A 26,277-nucleotide genomic window follows, 5' to 3' on the forward strand; every position below is an offset into this window, starting at 1 on the left:
CTGATCCGTCAGAAAAATAACCCCCAAAAACAAATCCTGTCTGTTGAGCATATGTCTTCACTCGGTCGGCATTTGGTCAGTAATCCATCAGTATTGCTAAAGCCCCAAAAAAAACAGGAGTGAATCCAAAACGGGGATGACACGTGAATGGAGTATTTTCATGTCTTCAGTGTTTTGTACCCACTCCTGCTTTTGGCTACCAAATCATAAGCCAATTCTGAGAATCAAGCGTAAGACAGCTCTCACCTGCTACACAACACCCTCTGGGCACGGACACCGCACCTGGATGCGGGAATGAATAGAATCCAGTAGAAAAAAGAAGAAGTCCAGCTCAGCTCGGGTGCAAATAGGTGACTCTTTTATTCCAGCGGTTTTAAAATTTCCATACAACAAGGTGTATGCAGTGACGCGTTTCAGACCTCTACAAAATAAGGATCCTTCTTCATGACAAGCACAAAAATGCAATGGGAGCCCCCTCTGATAAATACCTGTCCAATCGCAGACTGATGAATATCACCTGGGAGAGGGAGGTATCAGAGGGAGGTCCCGCAATGTCCTCAGTGAAAAGATACAGAGTATGGCTTAGTGATTAAAATAATAGTAGGGAGTAATGTGTTCATGGATATTTTAGCAAGTGAATATAAATATCAATACAGGTACAAAAACAAGAACGTAGACAGAAAAAAGTACAGAGGGCAGAAAATAATAATAATAATAATAATAATAACGGCACATTCAGTATTGCAAAATAAAGTTATGGCGTTTGTTAAGACCTTCTGGTTGGCGGGATCCCAGTTGGAATATCCAGAAGGCCTCTCTATTAACCCCTTAAGGACTTAGGGCGTACCGATACGCCCTATTTCCCGAATCCTTAAGGACTCAGGGCGTACCGGTATGTCCTAAGTTTAAATCGAGATTGCGGAGCTGCGGGGGTTAATCCGAACAGGATGCTGGCTGAAATCATTCAGCCGGCATCCTGTCACAACGCCAGGGGGGGGTCATGTGACCCCCCCGTATCGGCGATCTCCGCAAACCGCAGGTCAATTCAGACCTGCGGTTTGCTGTGCTTTCTTCAGTTTCTGATCCCCGCGGATCACAAACTTTAGTGTGCCTAAAATATTGATTTTGCACCCCCCTGCACCCCTGCATGATTTTTTGCCGGCGGGTGGTGCAGGGGGGGTTTGTATGCGGTGGGGGCCGTGCAGGAGGCGGGCGGTGCGGGATCCCCCGCCCGCCTCCTCTTGAAAATTCGTTGGTGGCCAGTGGGTATACCAGGGTGTCAGCACTTTGCTGACACCCTGGTATAAACGGCTGACATCTGTGCAGATGTCAGCCGTTTAACCCTTTCCATTCCGCGATCCGTACGGATCGTTGTATGGAAAAAGTTAACAGTAGGAGGGAGCTCCCTCTCCCATCGGGGGGCTGCTGTGCCTTTGCAGCCCCCCGATGGAGAGGGAGAGAGCCCCCAGACAGCCCCCCTCCTTACCCTTCCCCATCTGCGAAGTTGTGGCCACAACTGAGCAGACGGGGAAGGTTCCCATGGCAACAGGACGCCTTCTCAGGCATCCTGCTGTCCATGGTGCTGAACAGATCTGTGCTAAAGGCATAGATCTGTTCAGACAAAGTGTAAGTAAAATACAGTACAAAACACTATATAGTGTACTGTACTGTATTATGCAGATTATCAGACCCACTGGATCTTCAAGAACCAAGTGGGTCTGGGTCAAAAAAAAAGTTAAAAAAAGTGAAAAAAAAGTAAAACACATTTATCACTGATTAAAAATGAAAAAAATAAAATTCCCTACACATGTTTGGTATCGCCGCGTCCGTAACGACCGGATCTATAAAACGGTCATGTTACTTTCCCAACACGGTGAACGCCATAAAAATAAAATAAAAAAAAACTATGAGGAAATTGAAATTTTGCCCACCTTACTTCCCAAAAAAGGTAATAAAAGTGATCAAAAAAGTCGCATGTATGCCAAAATAGTACCAATCAAACCGTCATCTCATCCCGCAAAAATCATACCCTACCCAAGGTAATCGGCCAAAAACTGAAAAAACTATGGCTCTTAGACTATGGAAACACTAAAACATAATTTTTGGGGTTTCAAAAATGAAATCATTGTGTAAAACTTAAATAAATTTTAAAAAAGTATACATATTAGGTATCACCGCGTCCGTATCGACCGGCTATATAAAAATATCACATGACCTAACCCCTCAGGTGACCACGTAAAAAAATAAAAATAAAAACGGTGTAAAAAAAGCCATTTTTTGTCATCTTACGTCACAAAACATGTAATAGCAAGCGATCAAAAAGTCATATGCACCCCAACATAGTGCCAATCAAACCGTCATCTCATCCCGCAAAAAATGACACCCTACTTAAGATAATCGCCCAAAAACTGAAAAAACTATGGCTCTTAGACTATGGAGACACTAAAACATTTTTTTTGTTTTAAAAATGAAATCATTGTGTAAAACTTACATAAATAAAAAAAATTGTATACATTTTAGAAATCGCCGCGTCCGAGAAAACCGGCTCTATAAAATTACCACATAATCTAACCTGTCAGATGAATGTTGTAAATAACAAAAAAAATAAACATGCCAAAAAAGCTATTTCTTGTTACCTTGCCTCACAAAAAGTGTAATATAGAGCAACCAAAAATCATATGTACCCTAAACTAGTACCAACAAAACTGCCACCCTATCCAGTAGTTTCTTAAATGGGGTCACTTTTTTGGAGTTTCTACTCTAGGGATGCATCAGGGGGGCTTCAAATGGGACATGGTGTCAAAAAAACCAGTCCAGCAACATCTGCCTTCCAAAAACCGTATGGCATTCCTTTCCTTCTGCGCCCTGCCGTGTGCCCGTACAGCAGTTTACGACCACATATGGGGTGTTTCTGTAAACTACAGAATCAGAGCCATAAATAATGAGTTTTGTTTGGCTGTTAACCCTTGCTTTGTAACTGGAAAAAAAATATTAAAATGGAAAATCTGCCAAAAAAAGTGAAATTTTGAAATTGTATCTCTATTTTCCATTAAATCTTGTGCAACACCTAAAGAGTTAACAAAGTTTGTAAAATCAGTTTTGAATACCTTGAGGGGTGTAGTTTCTTATATGGGGTCACTTTTATGGAGTTTCTACTCTAGGGGTGCATCAGGGGGGCTTCAAATGGGACAAGGTGTCAAAAAACCAGTCTAGCAAAATCTGGCTTCCAAAAACCATACGGCGCACCTTTCCCTCTACGCCCTACTGTGTGCCCGTACAGTAGTTTACGGACACATATGGGGTGTTTCTGTAAATGGCAGAGTCAGGGCAATAAAGATACAGTCTTGTTTGGCTGTTAACCCTTGCTTTGTTAGTGGAAAAAATGGGTTAAAATGGAAAATTAGGCAAAAAAATGAAATTCTCAAATTTCATCCCCATTTGCCAATAACTCTTGTGCAACACCTAAAGGGTTAACAAAGTTTATAAAATCAGTTTTTAATACCTTGAGGGGTGTAGTTTATAGAATGGGGTCATTTTTGGGCAGTTTCTATTATGTAAGTCTCGCAAAGTGACTTCAGACCTGTAGTGGTCCCTAAAAATTGGGTTTTTGTAAATTTCAGAAAAATTTCAAGATTTGCTTCTAAACTTCTAAGCCTTGTAACATCCCCCAAAAATAAAATATCATTCCCAAAATAATTCAAACATGGAGTAGACTATGTATTACAGAAGTAGAGAAACTGAAACCTTGAAATTTGCAAATTTTTCAAAATCTTTGGTAAATTAGGTATTTTTTTATGCAAAAAAATAAAAATATTTGACTTCATTTTACCAGTGTCATGAAGTACAATATGTGACGAAAAAACAATCTCAGAATGGCCTGGATAAGTCAAAGTGTTTTAAAGTTATCAGCACTTAAAGTGACACTGGTCAGATTTGCAAAAAATGGCCAAGTCCTTAAGGTGAAATAGGGCTGAGTCCTTAAGAGGTTAAGGAGTTTCCTTCTATGGTCCCCCCCCTCTTGGTGGTAAAAAGACTCTTTCTATACCTTGCACTTTTAGGCCAGATATATCCCCTGCGTGCAAAACCGCAAAATGTAGGCTGGCAGCTGAAACGTTGCTGCTCTTGTAATGTGGTATATCCGAAATGTGCTTCCGTATCCTGTTTTTTTATGGATTGATTGTGCAGCCTACATATTGCAATGAGCATATTTCACAGGTAATAAAGTACACCACATATTTGGTGTTACAGTTGATGTATGACTGTATGTTAAATGTTTTATCACATACTGTGGACCTGAAAGCCTTACCAGTGACCGTATGCTCATAGCAAATGCACTTGCGGTGTCCGCATTTAAAGCTACCCATAAAATTAAGCCATATGGGTTGTGTAAGTTTCTTCTGTGAAAAAACTCGGGCTTATTACAAACCGGATTCCAAAAAAGTTGGGACACTATACAAATTGTGAATAAAAACTGAATGCAATGATGTGGAGGTGCCAACTTCTAATATTTTATTCAGAATATAACATAAATCACGGAACAAAAGTTTAAACTGAGAAAATGTACCATTTTAAGGGAAAAATATGTTGAATCAGAATTTCATGGTGTCAACAAATCCCCAAAAAGTTGGGACAAGGCCATTTCCCCACTGTGTGGCATCTCCCCTTCTTCTTACAACACTCAACAGACGTCTGGGGACCGACGAGACCAGTTTCTCTAGTTTAGAAATAGGAATGCTCTCCCATTCTTGTCTAATACAGGCCTCTAACTGTTCAATCGTCTTGGGCCTTCTTTGTTGCACCTTCCTCTTTATGATGCGCCAAATGTTCTCTATAGGTGAAAGATCTGGACTGCAGACTGGCCATTTCAGTACCCGGATCCTTCTCCTACGCAGCCATGATGTTGTGATTGATGCAGAATGTGGTCTGGCATTATCTTGTTGAAAAATGCAGGGTCTTCCCTGAAAGAGATGACGTCTGGATGGGAGCATATGTTGTTCTAGAACCTGAATATATTTTTCTGCATTGATGGTGCCTTTCCAGACATGCAAGCTGCCCATGCCACACGCACTCATGCAACCCCATACCATCAGAGATGCAGGCTTCTGAACTGAGCGTTGATAACAACTTGGGTTGTCCTTGTCCTCTTTGGTCCGGATGACATGGTGTCCCAGATTTCCAAAAAGAACTTCGAATCGTGACTCGTCTGACCACAGAACAGTCTTCCATTTTGCCACACTCCATTTTAAATGATCCCTGGGCCAGTGAAAACGCCTGATCTTGTGGATATTGCTTAGAAATGGCTTCTTCTTTGCACTGTAGAGTTTCAGCTAGCAACGGCGGATGGCACGGTGGATTGTGTTCACTGACAATGGTTTCTGGAAGTATTCCTGAGCCCATTCTGTGATTTCCTTTACAGTAGCATTCTTGTTTGTGGTGCAGTGTCGTTTAAGGGCCCGGAGATCACGGGCATCAAGTATGGTTTTACGGCCTTGACCCTTACGCACAGAGATTGTTCCAGATTCTCTGAATCTTCGGATGATGTTATGCACAGTTGATGATGATAGATGCAAAGTCTTTGCAATTTTTCGCTGGGTAACACCTTTCTGATATTGCTCCACTATCTTTCTGCGCAACATTGTGGGAATTGGTGGTCCTCTACCCATCTTGGCTTCTGAGAGACACTGCCACTCTGAGAAGCTCTTTTTATACCCAATCATGTTGCCAATTGACCTAATTAGTGTTAATTGGTCTTCCAGCTCTTCGTTATGTTCAAATTTACTTTTTCCAGCCTCTTATTGCTACTTGTCCCAACTTTTTTGGGATTTGTTGACCCCGTGAAAATTGGAATCAACGTATTTTTCCTTTAAAATGATACATTTACTCGGATTAAACGTTTGATCTGTCATCTACGTTCTATTACAAATAAAATATTGACATTTGCCATCTCCACCTCATTGCATTCAGTTTTTATTCACAATTTGTTTAGTGTCCCAACTTTTTTGGAATCCGGTTTGTAATTGATCATAGAACACTGCAAATTTACTTTACCCATGCACTTTGGACACTGATAATGAGATTTTTTAGATGTTTTAAATTCTAATATCATGAATTCTGTTCACTTTTATGCTTGATTGATTTTATTGTATGTTTAATTGACACACCTATATATTGTGTGATTGTAACACATGTGCACATAGCTTGAGAAAGACCACAACAAGCGGTTGAAACGTCGCTGCTACCTGACATTGGGTGAATAAACCACACGTTTTTTTGAATTCCTCGGTGTGCTGCTGGCTTCTTTTCGCTGTATTGAATTGGACCATGGTGCTGGTTCACACTGGCCTGTTTTGCACCCGATCGAGAGAGTGTGCTGCATCTTCATTTTCCAAGTTTATATTCACTCTGGTAGGCAGATTAGCGGATACAGTACAGAGGCAAAAACAAAGTCTTTGACTTAAACAGTGCAGTGTTTATTCACACATAAACAAAAATGACAGTTTGTCATCTTGGTGTTCATTCACACCATGGCAAGTCCACAGAACAAAAAACATTCACCTTGTCAGAGGTTTTCTCAGCAGCAGTCCACAACAGGCTTTAGGGCCTGCTTCCCAGAAATGAGGCTCTCAGCCCTTTAGTACGGCACACATCATGCAGCTCTCAACCAACGACTCCATTGTAAAATGGAGGATAATCTACACAGCTGAGACTGCTGGCTGGGTTTTTATATCCCAGACCAAAACCCGGCCTGGAACGTGGGGAACAGCCACCCACCCTGCACTTTGTCTGATCCCAGTAAGAGCCGGCCCGGATCAGCTTTACAGCCACACTAAATAACCAATAGTGTCAGTGAGCACTAGCTGCCGCTGACACTTAAAATTGCCGTCTTTTACCTCACCAAGGCCAGGAACCTCTGTGACACATATCTTCTGTCAATGACGGACCATTGCGCCTTCCTACAATATATATATATATATATATATATATATATATATATATATAAAATTTATCAAACTGGTGTAAAGTAGAACTGGTTTAGTTGCCCATAGCAACCAATCAGATTCCACCTTCCATTTTTCACAGCTTCATTGTGTACTTATATGTGTACATAACATTGTGTGTCATCACACTGTACTAATCTGTGTGGGAAAAGTGACCTCTCACTGTGGACTGCACACAATACTGTATTCAGAAGAGAACGCATGTAGTGAGAGCATCAGTAATGAGTAGTGACGGACGACCATTTGCGAACCACGCGTTCGCGGCGGGCCCCATTCACTTTAATGGCAGGCGAACCTGAAAAACCTTCAGGTCATATTTGCAGCCAGCAAACACTTACTGGAAGTACACAAATAGTCCTACAACATGGACAGTGCTATACCAGAGGGGGATCACTGGCAAAAATTCCCACAAAAAATATGTATTTTAATCAAGGGCCATTTTTATGTGTCTTAAAGGGAAACTCTCAAAAATGTGCCCTGCTGGAGCCTAGAAAAATGTTATTCCCTATCGGTTTTATGTATACAAATGTGCAGCACTCCATGTTTTTGTATCCTGCAGAGTCCATTAAAAAAATGCATATGTTAACATAAATTTATTTTTCTACCATGGAACTGTATGGTGAACGGACGCCACTGTACGGCATCGGTCTGAGGCATCTGTTAACGCATACATTTATGGTATGCATTAAATGGATGGCAAAATCAGATGTGAACCCAGCCCAGAATAAGAATAAGCACCAGTACACAGCGGAGCAGCGTGGGAAAGAGGGGAGGCCACCATGTACTGACAGAGCGCTACCTGGTCCTGGTGGTCAGGGATAAGGACTGTGTTTCCCAAGGATCATTTTCTACTTGGAAATACAGGGCACAGTATAATACACTAGAATCTATATAATATAAAGATATTAGCCCTACCCCCAAAAAATAATACAATTAGGTGGTCATTTATTATATAGAAACATGTCTATGTTAAGCGTATTTCTGACACAGATTGTGGCGCAAAGGTCCTTAGCACTGCAATCTGCATATTTTTTCCGCGGATAACACCGACATACTGTAACTGGAAAAAAGGGTATAAGAGGGCACAGTACAGGGAATTACTAGAAGCACTGCACAGGGTGTAGTAAGAGGGCACAATGCAGGGTATAAAGGGCACAGTACGGGGTGAGGGGCACAGTACGGGGTGGGGGGCACAGTCACATGACCCTGTGACATTAGAACGTCCTTATGGTGAATTTGGTTAATACGTCACCATAATGAGAGGCAGAGGAGTGAGACAAGTGTGTGATTATGTGGCTAGAGATAAACAATGTAACTGTCAGCCAGTACAGGCCCCAAAACTTAGGCAATAGGCATTCACCTGACAGCAAAGAACATTGGATTTGGCTGAAGGTACATTAGGCGGTCACAGGATAAAAATGTAACTGTCGGCCTGTACAGGCCCCAAAAATTTGCCAATAGGCATTCACCAGACAGCAAAGAACTTTGGATTCTGTGGCTGGAGGTACATTAGGCAGTCACAGGATAAAAATGTAGCTGTCGGCCTGTACAGGCCCCAAAAATTAGGCAATAGGCATTCACCTGACAGCAAAGAACTTTGGATTCTGTGGATGGAGGTACACTAGGCGGTCACAGGATAAATATGTAACTGTCGGCCAATACAGGCCCCAAAAATTAGCTAATAGGTAGTGTTGAGCGAACAGTTCGAGCATAGTTCGGGTCCGTACCGAATTTTGGGGTGTTCGTGACACGGACCCGAACCCGAACTTTTTCGTAAAAGTTCGGGTTCGGGTTCGTCGTTCGGCATGTATTTTGGCGCATTTTGAAAGGCTGCAAAGCAGCCAATCAACATGCATCATACTACTTGCCCTAAGATGCCATCGCAGCCATGCCTACTATTGGCAAGGCTGTGATTGGCCAAGTGCAGCATGTGACTCAGCCTCTTTATAAGCTTGTGCGCACGTCGGGACGTGCTCACTCCCGATGTGAATAGAACAGGGATAGACGCAGCTGATGCTAGGGCGAGAATAGGCAGGGATAATTGAATAACTGGAAGCAAATTTCTCTCCTCCACCTGTGATTCATCTGAACAACTGCAGCTGAGCTGCTTTTTTGATAGGGATTGGCTATTTTTAGAGTGGCCAGAGTGATTTTTCCATCCACATGTACCTGGGCTGACCGCCGGCCGCCATTTTGCGACTTGTAGTGCTGCAGCAGAAGCTGCCACAGTGTGCATTCCAAAGCTCCAAACAAGTCAGACATCTACACCTGGGATTCAGACCAATAGCGATTTAGCAGCACAGTCCAAGGCTATTTTTTTTAAAGGTTGTGCAGACCATTTTGTGGCACATGTTACTGGGCTGATAGGCGGCGGCCATCTTGGGACTAGTGCTGCAGCACAATCTCTCCCAACGTCCATTAATCACTTGTAATAGTGGTCTGTGCCATAGAAATCCTACATCAGGGACTTGGGTGTGCTTGTGTCACCCCTACTAATACCAGTCCACCTGTAATCCATACAGTGAAAAGCCATAAAGTATTCCAGTGAGGGAATTTTTTTTTTATTTAAAAAAGGCCAAGTTAGTTTATCTGGCGTTCAATATACTAGATACAGTTAGGCCTGCGTTTCATACATCTGGAATTAGCAAACTAATGTGCTGGGGTTGGGAAAACATATATGTACCCATACTAGAATCTGTCAAAGAAAGCGGTACTCACATATAACAGTCATTCCATCTGTAATCCATACAGTCAAAAGACTGAAAGTATTCCAGTGAGGGAATTTTTTTTATTTAAAAAAGGCCAAGTTAGTTTATCTGGCGTTCAATATACTAGATACAGTTAGGCCTGCGTTTCATACATCTGGAATTAGCAAACTAATGTGCTGGGGTTGGGAAAACATATATGTACCCATACTAGAATCTGTCAAAGAAAGCGGTACTCACATATAACAGTCATTCCATCTGTAATCCATACAGTCAAAAGACTGAAAGTATTCCAGTGAGGGGATTTTTTTTATTTAAAAAAGGCCAAGTTAGTTTATCTGGCGTTCAATATACTAGATACAGTTAGGCCTGCGTTTCATACATCTGGAATTAGCAAACTAATGTGCTGGGGTTGGGAAAACATATATGTACCCATACTAGAATCTGTCAAAGAAAGCGGTACTCATATATAACAGTCATTCCATCTGTAATCCATACAGTCAAAAGACTGAAAGTATTCCAGTGAGGGAATTTTTTTTATTAAAAAAAGGCCAAGTTAGTTTATCTGGCGTTCAATATACTAGATACAGTTAGGCCTGCGTTTCATACATCTGGAATTAGCAAACTAATGTGCTGGGGTTGGGAAAACATATATGTACCCATACTAGAATCTGTCAAAGAAAGCGGTACTCACATATAACAGTCATTCCATATGTAATCCATACAGTCAAAAGACTGAAAGTATTCCAGTGAGGGAATTTTTTTTATTTAAAAAAGGCCAAGTTAGTTTATCTGGCGTTCAATATACTAGATACAGTTAGGCCTGCGTTTCATACATCTGGAATTAGCAAACTAATGTGCTGGGGTTGGGAAAACATATATGTACCCATACTAGAATCTGTCAAAGAAAGCGGTACTCACATATAACAGTCATTCCATCTGTAATCCATACAGTCAAAAGACTGAAAGTATTCCAGTGAGGGAATTTTTTTTTTATTTAAAAAAGGCCAAGTTAGTTTATCTGGCGTTCAATATACTAGATACAGTTAGGCCTGCGTTTCATACATCTGGAATTAGCAAACTAATGTGCTGGGGTTGGGAAAACATATATGTACCCATACTAGAATCTGTCAAAGAAAGCGGTACTCACATATAACAGTCATTCCATCTGTAATCCATACAGTCAAAAGACTGAAAGTATTCCAGTGAGGGAATTTTTTTTTTATTTAAAAAAGGCCAAGTTAGTTTATCTGGCGTTCAATATACTAGATACAGTTAGGCCTGCGTTTCATACATCTGGAATTAGCAAACTAATGTGCTGGGGTTGGGAAAACATATATGTACCCATACTAGAATCTGTCAAAGAAAGCGGTACTCACATATAACAGTCATTCCATCTGTAATCCATAGAGTCAAAAGACTGAAAGTATTCCAGTGAGGGAATTTTTTTTATTTAAAAAAGGCCAAGTTAGTTTATCTGGCGTTCAATATACTAGATACAGTTAGGCCTGCGTTTCATACATCTGGAATTAGCAAACTAATGTGCTGGGGTTGGGAAAACATATATGTACCCATACTAGAATCTGTCAAAGAAAGCGGTACTCACATATAACAGTCATTCCATCTGTAATCCATACAGTCAAAAGACTGAAAGTATTCCAGTGAGGGAATTTTTATTTTATTTAAAAAAGGCCAAGTTAGTTTATCTGGCGTTCAATATACTAGATACAGTTAGGCCTGCGTTTCATACATCTGGAATTAGCAAACTAATGTGCTGGGGTTGGGAAAACATATATGTACCCATACTAGAATCTGTCAAAGAAAGCGGTACTCACATATAACAGTCATTCCATCTGTAATCCATACAGTCAAAAGACTGAAAGTATTCCAGTGAGGGAATTTTTTTTATTTAAAAAAGGCCAAGTTAGTTTATCTGGCGTTCAATATACTAGATACAGTTAGGCCTGCGTTTCATACATCTGGAATTAGCAAACTAATGTGCTGGGGTTGGGAAAACATATATGTACCCATACTAGAATCTGTCAAAGAAAGCGGTACTCACATATAACAGTCATTCCATCTGTAATCCATACAGTCAAAAGACTAAAAGTATTCCAGTGAGGGAATTTTTTTTTTATTTAAAAAAGGCCAAGTTAGTTTATCTGGCGTTCAATATACTAGATACAGTTAGGCCTGCGTTTCATACATCTGGAATTAGCAAACTAATGTGCTGGGGTTGGGAAAACATATATGTACCCATACTAGAATCTGTCAAAGAAAGCGGTACTCACATATAACAGTCATTCCATCTGTAATCCATACAGTCAAAAGACTGAAAGTATTCCAGTGAGGGAATTTTTTTTTTATTTAAAAAAGGCCAAGTTAGTTTATCTGGCGTTCAATATACTAGATACAGTTAGGCCTGCGTTTCATACATCTGGAATTAGCAAACTAATGTGCTGGGGTTGGGAAAACATATATGTACCCATACTAGAATCTGTCAAAGAAAGGGGTACTCACATATAACAGTCATTCCATCTGTAATCCATACAGTCAAAAGACTGAAAGTATTCCAGTGAGGGGATTTTGCTTATAAAAAATAATATATTTCATTGTGGTGCGAGTTGAATCGCAACAATGAAGAAAAATACTATTAAGGGACGAGGACGCGGTCGTGGTGGTGTCCGTGGGGCCTCTGTTGCTATTAGAGGACGTGGCCGTTCGGCCCCAGGCGCACACAGTAGGGAACGAACTCCCTCTACTAGCCGGCAGAATGTGCCGCAATATCTCGTGGGGCCCAATGCCGCTCTTAGGATGGTAAGGCCTGAGCAGGTACAGGCATTAATCGATTGGGTGGCCGACAGTGCTTCCAGCACGTTCACCACATGGTCTTCCACCCAGTCTTCTGCGGAAAGCGCACAGGTGGCACCTGAAAACCAAGCCCATCAGTCTGTCACATCACCCCCAAGCATATCAGGGAAACGGTCTGAGCCACAAGTTATGCAGCAGTCTCTTCTTCTGTTTGAAGACTCTGCTTCCAGGGTTTCCCAGGGGCGTCCACCTAGCCCTTCCCCAGTGGAGGAAGACATACCATGCACTGACGCACAACCACTTATGTCTCCAGATGAAGAGGACATGGGAATACCACCACAGCAGAGTCACCGACTCTCTGATGATGACGAAACACAGGTGCCCACTACCGAAGAGGTAGTGGTGAGACCGAGACAACAGCGAAGCCAAAGAGGGAGCAGGGGGCCAAAGCAGACGAGCCGCCGCCCCCAGAGTTCGCCTGCTACTGGACATCGCCAACAGGGACCCAGCCCCACAAAGGCAGCTTCAAAGAGTTCCCTGGCATGGCACTTCTTTAAACAATGTCCTACCGACAAGACCCGAGTGACTTGCACGCTCTGCCATCAGAGCCTGAGGCGAGGCATTAACGTTCTGAACCTCAGCACAACCTGCATGACCAGGCATCTACATGCAAAGCATGAACTGCAGTGGGGTACACACCTTAAAAACCAGGCACTCGCTGAGGCTCCCCCTGCTCCCTCTACCGCTGCTGCCTCGGCTTCCGCCTCGAAAGGAATGTTGCCACCTGCCGAGCAGCAAACAGAGGATGTGCCACCGACACCACCACCACCGCCACCGTCAACTAGCGTCTCCACTATATCACACAGCAGCGTTCAGCTCTCAATATCTCAAACCTTAGAGAGGAAGCGCAAATTCCCCCCGAGTCACCCTCGAGCCCTTGGCCTGAACGCCAGCATTTCTAAACTGCTGGCCTTTGAAATGCTGTCATTCCGGCTGGTGGACACAGACAGCTTCAAACAGCTGATGGCCATGGCTGTCCCGCAGTATGTGGTTCCCAGCCGCCACTACTTCTCCAAGACAGCCGTGCCTTCCCTGCACATGCAAGTGTCCGATAAAATCAAGTGTGCACTGCGCAACGCCATTTGTGGCAAGGTCCACCTAACCACAGATACGTGGACCAGTAAGCACGGCCAGGGACGCTATATCTCACTAACTGCACACTGGATGAATGTAGTGGCGGCTGGGCCCCCGGCGGACAGTTCCTTGGCGCACGTCCTTCCGCCCCCTAGGATCGCAGGGCATCATTCTCTGCCTCCTGTAGCCTCCTCCTCCTACTCGGCTTCCTCCTCCACTGCTTCCACCAGCTCATCCGGTCAGCCACACACCTTCACCACCAACTTCAGCACAGCCCGGGGTAAACGTCAGCAGGCCATTCTGAAACTCATATGTTTGGGGGACAGGCCCCACAGCGCAAAGGAGTTGTGGCGGGGTATTGAACAACAGACCGACGAGTGGTTTCTGCCGGTGGGCCTCAAGCCAGGCCTGGTGGTATGCGATAATGGGCGAAATCTCGTGGCAGCTCTGGGACTAGCCGGTTTGACGCACATCCCTTGCCTGGCGCATGTGCTGAACTTGGTGGTGCAGAGGTTCATTCACCACTACCCCAACAAGTCAGAGCTGCTGCATAAAGTGCGGGCCGTCTGTGCGCGCTTCCGCCGTTCACATCCTGCCGCTGCTCGCCTGTCTGCGCTACAGCGGAACTTCGGCCTTCCCGCTCACCGCCTCATATGCGACGTGCCCACCCGGTGGAACTCCACCTTGCACATGCTGGAGAGACTGTGCGAGCAGCAGCAGGCCATAGTGGAGTTTCAGCTGCAGCACGCTCGCGTCAGTCGTACTGCCGAACAGCACCACTTCACCACCAATGATTGGGCCTCCATGCGAGACCTGTGTGCCCTGCTGCGCTGTTTCGAGTACTCCACCAACATGGCCAGTGGCGATGATACTGTTATCAGCGTTACAATACCACTTCTATGTCTCCTTGAGAAAACACTTAGGGCAATGATGTTAGAGGAGGTGGCCCAGGTGGAGGAGGAGGAGGAGGAGGAGGAGGAGGATGAGGGCTCGTTTCTAACACTTTCGGGCCAGTCTGTTCGAAGTGGCTCAGAGGGAGGTTTGTTTAAGCAGCAGAGGACAGGTTCACAAGTCGCCAGCCAAGGCACTGTACTGGAGGACGAGGAGGATGAGGAGGAGGAGGTGGAGGGGGACGAGGATGACGCAAGTTCACAGCGGGGTGGCAGCCCAGGCCCATCACTGGTGCGTGGCTGGGGGGATACGGTGGACGATGACGATACGCCTCCCACAGAGGACAGCTTGTCCTTACCCATGGGTAGCCTGGCCCACATGAGCGAATATATGCTCCAATGCCTGCGCAACGACAGCAGAGTTGCCCACGTTTTAACGTGTGCAGACTACTGGGTGGCCACCCTGCTGGATCCCCGGTATAAAGACAATGTGCCCACTTTAATTCCTGAACTGGAGCGCGACCGTAAGATGCGCGAGTACAAGCGCACGCTGATAGAGGCGCTCTTGAGAGCATTCCCACATGTCACAGGGGAACAGGTGGAAGGTGAAGGCAGAGGAGTGGCAAGAGGTCGCCAACGCAGCTGTGTCACGGCCAGCTCATCTGAGGGCAGGGTTAGCATGGCAGAAATGTGGAAAAGTTTTGTCTCCACGCCACAGCTATCTGCACCGACACCTGATACGGAACGTGTTAGCAGGAGGCAGCATTTCACTAACATGGTTGAACAGTATGTCTGCACACCCCTCCACATCCTGACGGATGGTTCGGCCCCATTCAACTACTGGGTTTCGAAATTGTCCACGTGGCCAGAGTTAGCATGTTATGCCTTGGAGGTGCTTTCCTGCCCGGCGGCCAGCGTTTTATCTGAACGCGTATTCAGCACGGCAGGGGGCGTCATTACTGACAAGCGCAGCCGCCTGTCCACAGCCAACGTGGACAAGCTGACCTTCATAAAGATGAACCAGGCATGGATCCCACAGGACCTGTCCCTCCCTTGTGCAGAGTAGTCCTTATTAACTGCCTAAAACATGTCTTGTTGTGCTACGGGCCACTTCTTTATTTGATACAAATTTTATGAAACCCACAGTTGAATGAAACTCTTCTCTGTCTGGGCGCCGGGGCCTAACCAGATGAAAGTGGCCGGTTAAACTAACGGGTGACATGAAGCCATAACCTCTGCCATGCTACCTCTGTCTTCTGTCTGGGTGCTGAGGCCTAAGTCAAATAAAGCGGTCTTCTGCTGTGCTGGGGGATATGAAGCTAATCTCTGACCTCTCTCCTCTGTCTGGGTCCAAAGGCCTAAATCACTGAAAGAGGCCTTCTCCTGTGGTGTGTGATATGATGCCAGAATATGTGCTGTGGGGCCTCTCTCCTCTTCCTGGGTGCAGGGGTCAAATAAACTAAATTGTGGCCTACTCCTGTGGTGGTTGATATGATGCCTGATTCTCTGATGTGGAACCTCTCTCCTCTGTTTGGGTGAAGGGGTCAAAGTAACTAAATGGTGGCTTCTCCTGTGGTGGCTGATATGATGCCAGAATATGTGCTGTGGTGCCTCTCTCCTCTTCCTGGGTGCAGGGGTCAAAGTAACTAAATGGTGGCTTCTCCTGTGGTGGCTGATATGATGCCAGAATATGTGCTGTGGGGCCTCTCTCCTCTTCCTGGGTGCAGGGGTCAAAGTAACTCAATGGTGGCTTCTCCTGTGGTGGCTGATATGATGCCAGAATATGTGCTGTGGTGCCTCTCTCCTCTGTCTGGGTCCAAAGGCCTAAATCACTGAAAGAGGCCTTCTCCTGTGGTGTGTGATATGATGCCTGAATATGTGCTGTGGTGCCTCTCTCCTCTTCCTGGGTGCGAGGGTCAAAGTAACTCAATGGTGGCTTCTCCTGTGGTGGCTGATATGATGCCAGAATATGTGCTGTGGTGCCTCTCTCCTCTTCCTGGGTGCGGGGGTCAAAGTAACTCAATGGTGGCTTCTCCTGTGGTGGCTGATATGATGCCAGAATATGTGCTGTGGGGCCTCTCTCCTCTTCCTGGGTGCAGGGGTCAAAGTAACTCAATGGTGGCTTCTCCTGTGGTGGTTAGTATGATGCCAGAATATGTGCTGTGGGGCCTCTCTCCTCTTCCTGGGTGCAGGGGTCAAAGTAACTCAATGGTGGCTTCTCCTGTGGTGGCTGATATGATGCCAGAATATGTGCTGTGGTGCCTCTCTCCTCTTCCTAGGTGCGGGGGTCAAAGTAACTCAATGGTGGCTTCTCCTGTGGTGGCTGATATGATGCCAGAATATGTGCTGTGGGGCCTCTCTCCTCTTCATGGGTGCAGGGGTCAAAGTAACTCAATGGTGGCTTCTCCTGTGGTGGTTAGTATGATGCCAGAATATGTGCTGTGGGGCCTCTCTCCTCTTCCTGGGTGCTTGGGTCAAAGTAACTCAATGGTGGCTTCTCCTGTGGTGGCTGATATGATGCCAGAATATGTGCTGTGGGGCCTCTCTCCTCTTCCTGGGTGCAGGGGTCAAAGTAACTCAATGGTGGCTTCTCCTGTGGTGGCTGATATGATGCCAGAATATGTGCTGTGGTGCCTCTCTCCTCTGTCTGGGTCCAAAGGCCTAAATCACTGAAAGAGGCCTTCTCCTGTGGTGTGTGATATGATGCCTGAATATGTGCTGTGGTGCCTCTCTCCTCTTCCTGGGTGCGGGGGTCAAAGTAACTCAATGGTGGCTTCTCCTGTGGTGGCTGATATGATGCCAGAATATGTGCTGTGGTGCCTCTCTCCTCTTCCTGGGTGCGGGGGTCAAAGTAACTCAATGGTGGCTTCTCCTGTGGTGGCTGATATGATGCCAGAATATGTGCTGTGGGGCCTCTCTCCTCTTCCTGGGTGCAGGGGTCAAAGTAACTCAATGGTGGCTTCTCCTGTGGTGGTTAGTATGATGCCAGAATATGTGCTGTGGGGCCTCTCTCCTCTTCCTGGGTGCAGGGGTCAAAGTAACTCAATGGTGGCTTCTCCTGTGGTGGCTGATATGATGCCAGAATATGTGCTGTGGTGCCTCTCTCCCCTTCCTGGGTGCGGGGGTCAAAGTAACTCAATGGTGGCTTCTCCTGTGGTGGCTGATATGATGCCAGAATATGTGCTGTGGGGCCTCTCTCCTCTTCCTGGGTGCAGGGGTCAAAGTAACTCAACGGTGGCTTCTCCTGTGCTGATTGATATAAAGCTGATGGTTGTGCCATCTGACATGGTTGCCAGGGTCTGATTCAATGGGGGCCTACTCCTGTGGTGGGTGATCTAAATGCCTGATTCTCTGCTGTGAAACCTCTCTCCTCCGTCTGGGTGTAGGGGTCAAAGTCTTTCAAAGTCGCCTTCTCCTGTGCTGATTGATATGAAGCTGATGGTTGTGCCATCTGACATGGTTGCCGGGGTCCCATTAAATTGTGGCCTACTCCTGTGGTGGTTGATATGATGCCTGATTCTCTGATGTGGAACCTCTCTCCTCTGTTTGGGTGAAGGGGTCAAAGTAACTAAATGGTGGCTTCTCCTGTGGTGGCTGATATGATGCCAGAATATGTGCTGTGGGGCCTCTCTCCTCTTCCTGGGTGCAGGGGTCAAAGTAACTCAATGGTGGCTTCTCCTGTGGTGGCTGATATGATGCCAGAATATGTGCTGTGGTGCCTCTCTCCTCTTCCTGGGTGCGGGGGTCAAAGTAACTCAATGGTGGCTTCTCCTGTGGTGGCTGATATGATGCCAGAATATGTGCTGTGGTGCCCCTCTCCTCTTCCTGGGTGCGGGGGTCAAAGTAACTCAATGGTGGCTTCTCCTGTGGTGGCTGATATGATGCCAGAATATGTGCTGTGGTGCCTCTCTCCTCTTCCTGGGTGCAGGGGTCAAAGTAACTAAATGGTGGCTTCTCCTGTGGTGGTTGATATGATGCCTGATTCTCTGCTGTGAAACCTCTCTCCTCCATCTGGGTGTAGGGGTCAAAGTCTTTCAAAGTCGCCTTCTCCTGTGCTGATTGATATAAAGCTGATGGTTGTGCCATCTGACATGGTTGCCAGGGTCTGATTCAATGGGGGCCTACTCCTGTGGTGGGTGATCTAAATGCCTGATTCTCTGCTGTGAAACCTCTCTCCTCCGTCTGGGTGTAGGGGTCAAAGTCTTTCAAAGTCGCCTTCTCCTGTGCGCTGATTGATATGAAGCTGATGGTTGTGCCATCTGACATGGTTGCCGGGGTCCCATTAAATTGGGGCCTACTCCTGTGGTGGGTGATCTAAATGCCTGATTCTCTGCTTTGAAACCTCTCTCCTCCGTCCGGGTGTAGGGGTCAAAGTCTGTCAAAGTCGCCTTCTCCTGTGCTGATTGATATAAAGCTTATGCTTGTGCCATCTGACATGGTTGCCGGGGTCTGATTCAATGGTGGCCTACTCCTGTGGTGGGTGATCTAAATGCCTGATTCTCTGCTGTGTAACCTCTCTCCTCCGTCTGGGTGTAGGGGTCAAAGTAACTAAATGGTGGCCTACTCCTGTGGTGGGTGATATGATGCCTGGTTCTCTGCTGTGGGACCTCTCTCCTTTGTCTGGGTGCTGTGGTCAAAATAATAGTAAGTGACCTTCTCCATTGGTGGGTGACTTGAAGCCTGATTCTGTGCTATGGGACCTCACTCCAATTAATATTGTTTAATTTTTATTTATTTTATGTTAACTCATCATTTCCCTATCTACATTTGTTTGCAGGGGATTTAACTACATTTTGCTGCCTTTTGCAGCCCTCTAGCCCTTTCCGGGTGTGTTTTACAGCCTTTTTAGTGCCCAAAAGTTCGGGTCCCCATTGACTTCTATGGGGTTCGGGTTCGGGATGAAGTTCGGGTCGAGTTCGGATCCCGAACCCGAACATTTTTCGAAAGTTCGGCCGAACTCGTCGAACCCGAACATCCAGGTGTTCGCTCAACTCTACTAATAGGCATTGACCTGACAGAAAACAACTTTGGATTCTGTGCCTGGAGGTACATTAGTGCTCTCCCAGTGCCCGCAACAGCAGATTTCAGCATCTCCCGCAGCAAGGCCTGGAAATGCTGCATTCTGACAGCCCTCTGTGATGCTGGTAACATGTCCGCCATTTTGTGTTTGTATCGGGGGTCTAAGTACGTTGCCACCCAGTACAGGTCCTTGACCTTTATGCTTTTTATACGTGGGTCCCTCTTCAAATAATGGAGCATGAAGGCCCCCATTTGCACTAAACTGGAAGCGGTGGAGCGCCCTGGTGTCTTGCCCCACTCTGACGATGTGCGGAGGTCGGCCAGGATAGCAGCAGTTTAGTGTTTGTTTTGGAGCCGTGCTGGATCCGCCTCTCATCAAGTGCACTGGGTGGGGTCATTAGTTTAAATAGTACACCAGTCCAGTGCTCTGGGCGGATTATACTAATCATTGTGGTCTTGGAAGCTAGGAAGGAAGGTTGGCTGTCTGCTCCAGCTCAGGAAGATAAGTGTTATTTCAAGTTTGGTTGTTTTGTGTCATCTATCCCATCCAGGTTCTGTGCGAGCAGGCTGCTCCTATTTCCCTACTTCACCATCTCAGGGAATTCAAGATTTTGTCAGCCCAGGCACGGGGACACCTCATACCTACCTTAAAGGTCTGTAGGTGGGTTGAGCAGTGCAGGGAAAGAGGTCAGGGATTAGTTAGGAGGTGACCCTTCCCCTGTCTCTCGTCCAGAGCCTGGTTGGTGCATTATCTGTTAGACTGAGTGCACGCCCGCCGTGACATTATAATCCGCCATACTGTGACTACCATCACTCAGCGCTTTTGTGATGGTGTCAATTGATACACTGGTTGACCGCATGCAGGGTTTATCCCTAGAGGTTGCGGATCTGCGTAATACGGTCACACAGTGTCAGAGGGTTCTGGCATCAGGTACAGGTCAAATTGGTGGGGAGCCTAAAGTCACTCTTCCCGAGAAATTTACAGGGGGTACGGATGATTTTTTTCGCTTTAAAGAGTCATGCAATTTGTACTTTCGACTGCGTCCATTTTCGTCAGGTAATGAAGATCAGAGGGTTGGTATCATCATGTCTTTGCTTAAAGGGGACGCGCAATCCTGGGCTTTTTCTCTGCCGCCCAGTTCTCTGGCTCTCCGGTCGGTGGAGGAATTTTTCAAAGACCTGGGATTGATTTACGATAACCCAGATCGGGTTGCGTAACTTACTACAGGGTAAACATACTGCAGAGGGTTACTGCACAGAGTTTAGGAGGTGGGCTACTGAGTCGGGGTGGAACGACTCTGCGTTACGTAGTCAGTTTTGTCAGGGGTTATCTGAAAGGTTGAAGGATGCCCTGGCTTTTCATGAGTACCTGGATACTTTAGAAAATGCAATGTCTTTGGCTATACGGTTGGATAGACGTATCAGAGAGAGGTGTAAGGATCCCTCCGTGCAGGGGATCCCTCCTGCGTGTGGTTTTGTTTCTCTTACTGCCCAGGGTGATATTACTCATAACTCTGGGGTAGGGGAGGAACCCATGCAGTTAGGTTCGGTATCTTGCCATTCTGATAGTAGAGACTTTAGAAAAGTGCACAATCTATGTTACTATTGTGGAAAGAGGGGTCATTTTGTTTTTTCTTGTCCTTATGTTAAATCACAGGTGGAAGAGAAAAAGAAAAAAAAACTTCCCTCACACTTGGTAGTATGAATGGTGTGGTGGAGCAGACAGGTATGCAAGCTCCCTGCAGTTCCGTTTTCTCCTTTCAGCTATGGTGGCGCTAGAGTCCAAAAATGTTGATGTATTCCTTTATTGTGGTGCTGGGGTAAACCTAATTGACTTTCTTTTTCTTCAAGGCCTGGGACTAAGTACTTGCACGTTAGAGAACGAGATTCGTATTTTTGCAATTGATTCTTCCCCTCTTTCTCAAAGGAGCCTTACTCACATTGTTCATGGCATTCACTTAAGGGTGGGTGATTCACATGCTGAAATTGTTTCTTGTTTTGTCATGAAGGATTTGCCAGCTCCTATAGTTTTGGGGTTGCCATGGTTGATTAGACATAACCCAATTATAGACTGGCAAGCGAAACAAATCATTGGTTGGAGCGAGTTTTGTTCGGATAATTGTCTTGGCACATCTATCTCTGGTGTGTCCATTACGGCTTTACCTCAGTATCTCTCGGATTTTGCGGATGTCTTTTCAGAGAGTGGGGCTCAGGAATTGCCCCCTAATCGAGACTATGATTGTCCAGTTAATCTCATTCCTGGGGCTAAGTTGCCAAAGTCTCGGCTTTACAACCTCTCTCAACCCGAAAGAGAGGTCATCCGAAAGTTTGGCAAAGGGTCATATTAGACCATCTAAGTCTCCAGTGGCAGTAGGTTTGTTCTTTGTGAAGAAAAAAGATGGATCACTGAGACCGTGTTTGGATTCCCGTGAATTGAACTGTATTACAGTCCGGGATCCATATCCCCTGCCTTTGATCTCTGATCTTTTTGATCAGATTGTTGGAGCCAAGGTGTTCTCCAAGTTGGATTTGAGAGGAGCCTACAATCTGATCAGGATCAAGGAGGGGGATGAGTGGAAAACGGCATTAAATACGCACGAGGGTCATTTTGAGAACCTGGTGTCACGAGGGTGTCAAGAGCCACGTCTGACTCCGTTATACCTGGGGTCAGGAAGTCGCAGCGGGTGGCTGCGCGCTCTGTGTCTAAAGATAGTGCTGTTTCTTAATGGTAGCTTTCTGGGTTTGCCTTGCAATCTTTTTTGGCTCACTCAGGGATCCGTAGCTTCTTCTCCTCAGCTGTTTCTTGTCCAGCAATCCCAACCTCCTTATATTCCCCTCTCCCACTTCTCTGGTTGCCAGATATAGAGCTTCCTGCCTGGACTTCTATACTGACCCACTGGAGCTGTGTAGCTGTGATTCCTGGTTGTTGTTCCAGAGCGTTACCCTCCGGATCCCTGTTGGGCTTTTGTTGTCCACTGTTGTCGCCCACCTGGGATTATATGTTTTGTCTGTATTGTCTGTCCTCTCCTTGGTGTTTTCCTTTAGTGTCAGTGGTGCGGACTAGTGTTCCCACCGCCCTATTCACTACGTAGGACTCATCTCAGGGAAAGCCAGGGTTTAGGCACGTGATCGGCGTACGGGTGAGGAACCGTCTAGGGACATCAGGGCAGTCAGGTGCCAGCCTCAAGGTGAGTTAGGGGTCACCACCTTTCCCTCTCCCTTGGACAGGGCCTTCCCATTTCCCTCCCTTTGCGTCACGTATGTGATCGGCACGCCGGTCATGACACCTGGTGATGCCTTTTGGGTTGACGAACGCGCCAGCAGTATTTCAGCGATTCGTCAATGACATTTTTCATCACTTGGTGGGGAGGTTCGTAGTAGTTTACCTGGATGACATTTTAATTTATTCTCCTGATCTGAAGACCCATCAGGATCATGTGAGACAGGTTTTGACGATCCATCGGGAGAATAAGTTATATGCCAAATTGGAAAAATGTTTGTTTGCGATGCAAGAGCTTCCGTTCTTGGGATACATGCTTTCTGATTCCGGTTTTCGTATGGACTCCGAAAAGGTCCGGGCGGTTCTGGAGTGGGACCAACCAGAGAATCAGAAAGCTTTGATGCGGTTCTTGGTTTTACAAATTATTATAGAAAATTTATTTCTAATTATTTTACCCTAGTAAAACCTCTTACTGATATGACCAAGAAGGGCGCCGATGTCTCTGTCTGGTCGGATGAGGCATTGCAGGCCTTTTCGGCTGTTAAGGAGCGTTTTGCGTCTGCTTCTATTCTGGTGCAGCTGGATGTGTCCCAGCCATTCGTAGTGGAGGTTGATGCATCAGAGGTGGGGGTTGGGGTGGTGCTGTCACAGGGTTCATCTCCTGGCAAGTGGGTCCCGTGTGCCTTCTTCTCCAAGAAGCTCTCGGTCGCCGAGAGGAATTATGATGTTGGAGATAGAGAGTTGTTGGCTATCAAGTTGGCCTTTGAGGAATGGCGTCACTGGTTAGAGGGGGCGTCTCACCCCGTTACGGTGTATACTGACCATAAGAATTTGGCTTACCTGCAACCTGCCAAGCGTCTGAACCCTAGGCAGGCCAGATGGTCACTGTTTTTTACCAGGTTCAATTTCGTGGTTACCTTTCGCGAAGGGGTCAAGAACGTCAAGGCAGATGTCTTGTCTCGCAGCTTTCCTGGGGGAGGTGATTCAGAAGATCCGGCGCCGATTTTGGCGGTTGGGGTGGTGGTCTCCGCTCTGTACCCTGAATTGGAGATGGAGGTGTTGGGAGCCCAGGAGGGGGCTCCTGGTTCTTGTCCCCGAGGGAGGTTGTTTGTTCCTGAGGGCCTACAATACAAGGTGTTCAAGGAACATCACAATACTGTTCTCGCTGGACATCCTGGTGGTAAGTCCACCTGTGATCTAGTATCCCGGAGGTTCTGGTGGCCAGGGTTACGTAAGAGCATTGAGAATTACGTGACAGCTTGTGAAACCTGCGCTCGGTCAAAGGTTGCTCATACTCGACCGCCTGGTTCACTTCTTCCATTGTCTATTCCATCTCGTCCTTGGACGCATTTGTCTATGGACTTTATTACGGATCTGCCGAGTTCCTCCGGGAGAACAGTGATTTTGGTGGTAGTCGACCGTTTCAGTAAAATGGCTCACTTTATACCACTAACGAGTCTGCCTAACGCTAAGACTCTTTCGCAGATTTTTGTGGATAATATTGTGAAATTGCATAGTATTCCTTCGGATGTGGTCTCTGATAGGGGCACGCAGTTTGTCTCCAGGTTTTGGAGGGCGTTCTGCTCTCGGCTTGGCATTCAACTTTCATTCTCTTCGGCTTATCATCCGCAGTCGAATGGTCAGACGGAGCGTACTAATCAAAACCTGGAGACCTACTTGAGGTGCTTTGTGGCTGAGAATCAGGAGGATTGGTCCTCATTCTTGTCCTTAGCAGAATTTGCGTTGAATAACCGTAGGCAGGAGTCCACGGGTAAGTCGCCATTTTTTGGCACATACGGTTTCCATCCTCAGTTTGGTACCTTTTCTGGGTCTGGTTCCTCTGGGATGCCAGAGGAGGAGAGATTCTCTTCTGCCTTATCCTCTATCTGGCGGAGGATTCAAGGGAATTTGGAGAGGATGGCTGAGAGGTATAAACGAATGGCTGACAAGAGACGTATGACTGGTCCGGACCTGTGTGTGGGTGATCTGGTGTGGTTGTCCACTAAGAATATCAAATTGAGAGTGCCATCTTGGAAACTGGGTCCAAGATTTATTGGTCGTATAAAATTTCTGCGGTGATCAATCCTGTGGCATTTCGGCTGGATCTTCCGCAGACTTGGAGGATCCATGATGTGTTCCACAGGTCTTTACTCAAAATATACGTGAGACCGGTGGAACCATCGCCATTGCCTCCTCCTCCTGTTCTAGTCGAGGGAAACTTGGAGTTTGAGATCTCCAGGATTCTCGACTCGAGAGTTCTTTAATGCCAGCCTACTGGTGAGGGCCTTTCATAGGTCCCATCCGGATAAGGTTGGTCCGAGGTGTCCGGAGGTAACCCGTAGAAGGGGGGGTACTGTCATGCCCCACTCTGACGATGTGCGGAGGTCGGCCAGGATAGCAGCACGAGTTTAGTGTTTGTTTTGGAGCCGTGCTGGATCCGCCTCTCATCAAGTGCACTGGGTGGGGTCATTAGTTTAAATAGTACACCAGTCCAGTGCTCTGGGCGGATTATACTAATCATTGTGGTCTTTGAAGCTAGGAAGGAAGGTTGGCTGTCTGCTCCAGCTCAGCAAGATAAGTGTTATTTCAAGTTTGGTTGTTTTGTGTCATCTATCCCATCCAGGTTCTGTGCGAGCAGGCTGCTCCTATTTCCTTACTTCACCATCTCAGGGAATTCAGGGTTTTGTCAGCCCAGGCACGGGGACACCTCATACCTACCTTAAAAGTCTGTAGGTGGGCTGAGCAGTGCAGGGAAAGAGGTCAGGGATTAGTTAGGAGGTGACCCTTCCCCTGTCTCTCGCCCAGAGCCTGGTTGGTGTGTTATCTGTTAGACTGAGTGCACGCCCGCCGTGACACCTGGCTCCTGCTCATCTCCCAGGAGAATGTCGCTCTCGGTCTCCTCCCCCCAGCCACAGACAACACCAGGGATCCCCGAAAAGTTTAAAGCCTGTTCTATTTGCTTCTCCTCCTCCTCTACCTCCCCCCAGCCACCATCCTTCTCTGACTCCTTTTCAGACTCCTGCTGACTTGTCTCAGATAGAGTAGCCCCCCCTAGGAATTCATTTAAGCTTTGCGACTTCCTCATCTTCCAGCTCCTGCTCCTTAATGGCTTGATCAATGACACAACGCAATGCAAGCTCCAGAAAGAAGAGGTAAGGTACGATGTCACAGATTTTGACCTGGCTGCGACTGACCAGTTTGGTGATCTCATCAAATGGATGCAGAAGTCTGCATGCATCGCGCATGAGCAGCCACTGGAGCGGTGAAAAAAAAACAAGCTCTCCAGAACCTGTCCTGCCGCAGAGTTCATACAGGTAGCCGTTAACAGCACGTTTTTTGCTGGAGCAGCCTATCAAGCATATACAAGGTGGAGTTCCATCGCATCAAGCATTTACAAATCAGACGTCTGACGGGCAAGTGGTGTCGCCGCTGAACGTCAGCAAGGTGAGCCATGGCCATGTAAGATCTTGTAAAATCGCCAGAGATTTGGCAACGAATTG

This window comes from Bufo bufo, chromosome 3 (assembly GCF_905171765.1).
Source record: "Bufo bufo chromosome 3, aBufBuf1.1, whole genome shotgun sequence".
NCBI lineage: Eukaryota > Metazoa > Chordata > Amphibia > Anura > Bufonidae > Bufo > Bufo bufo.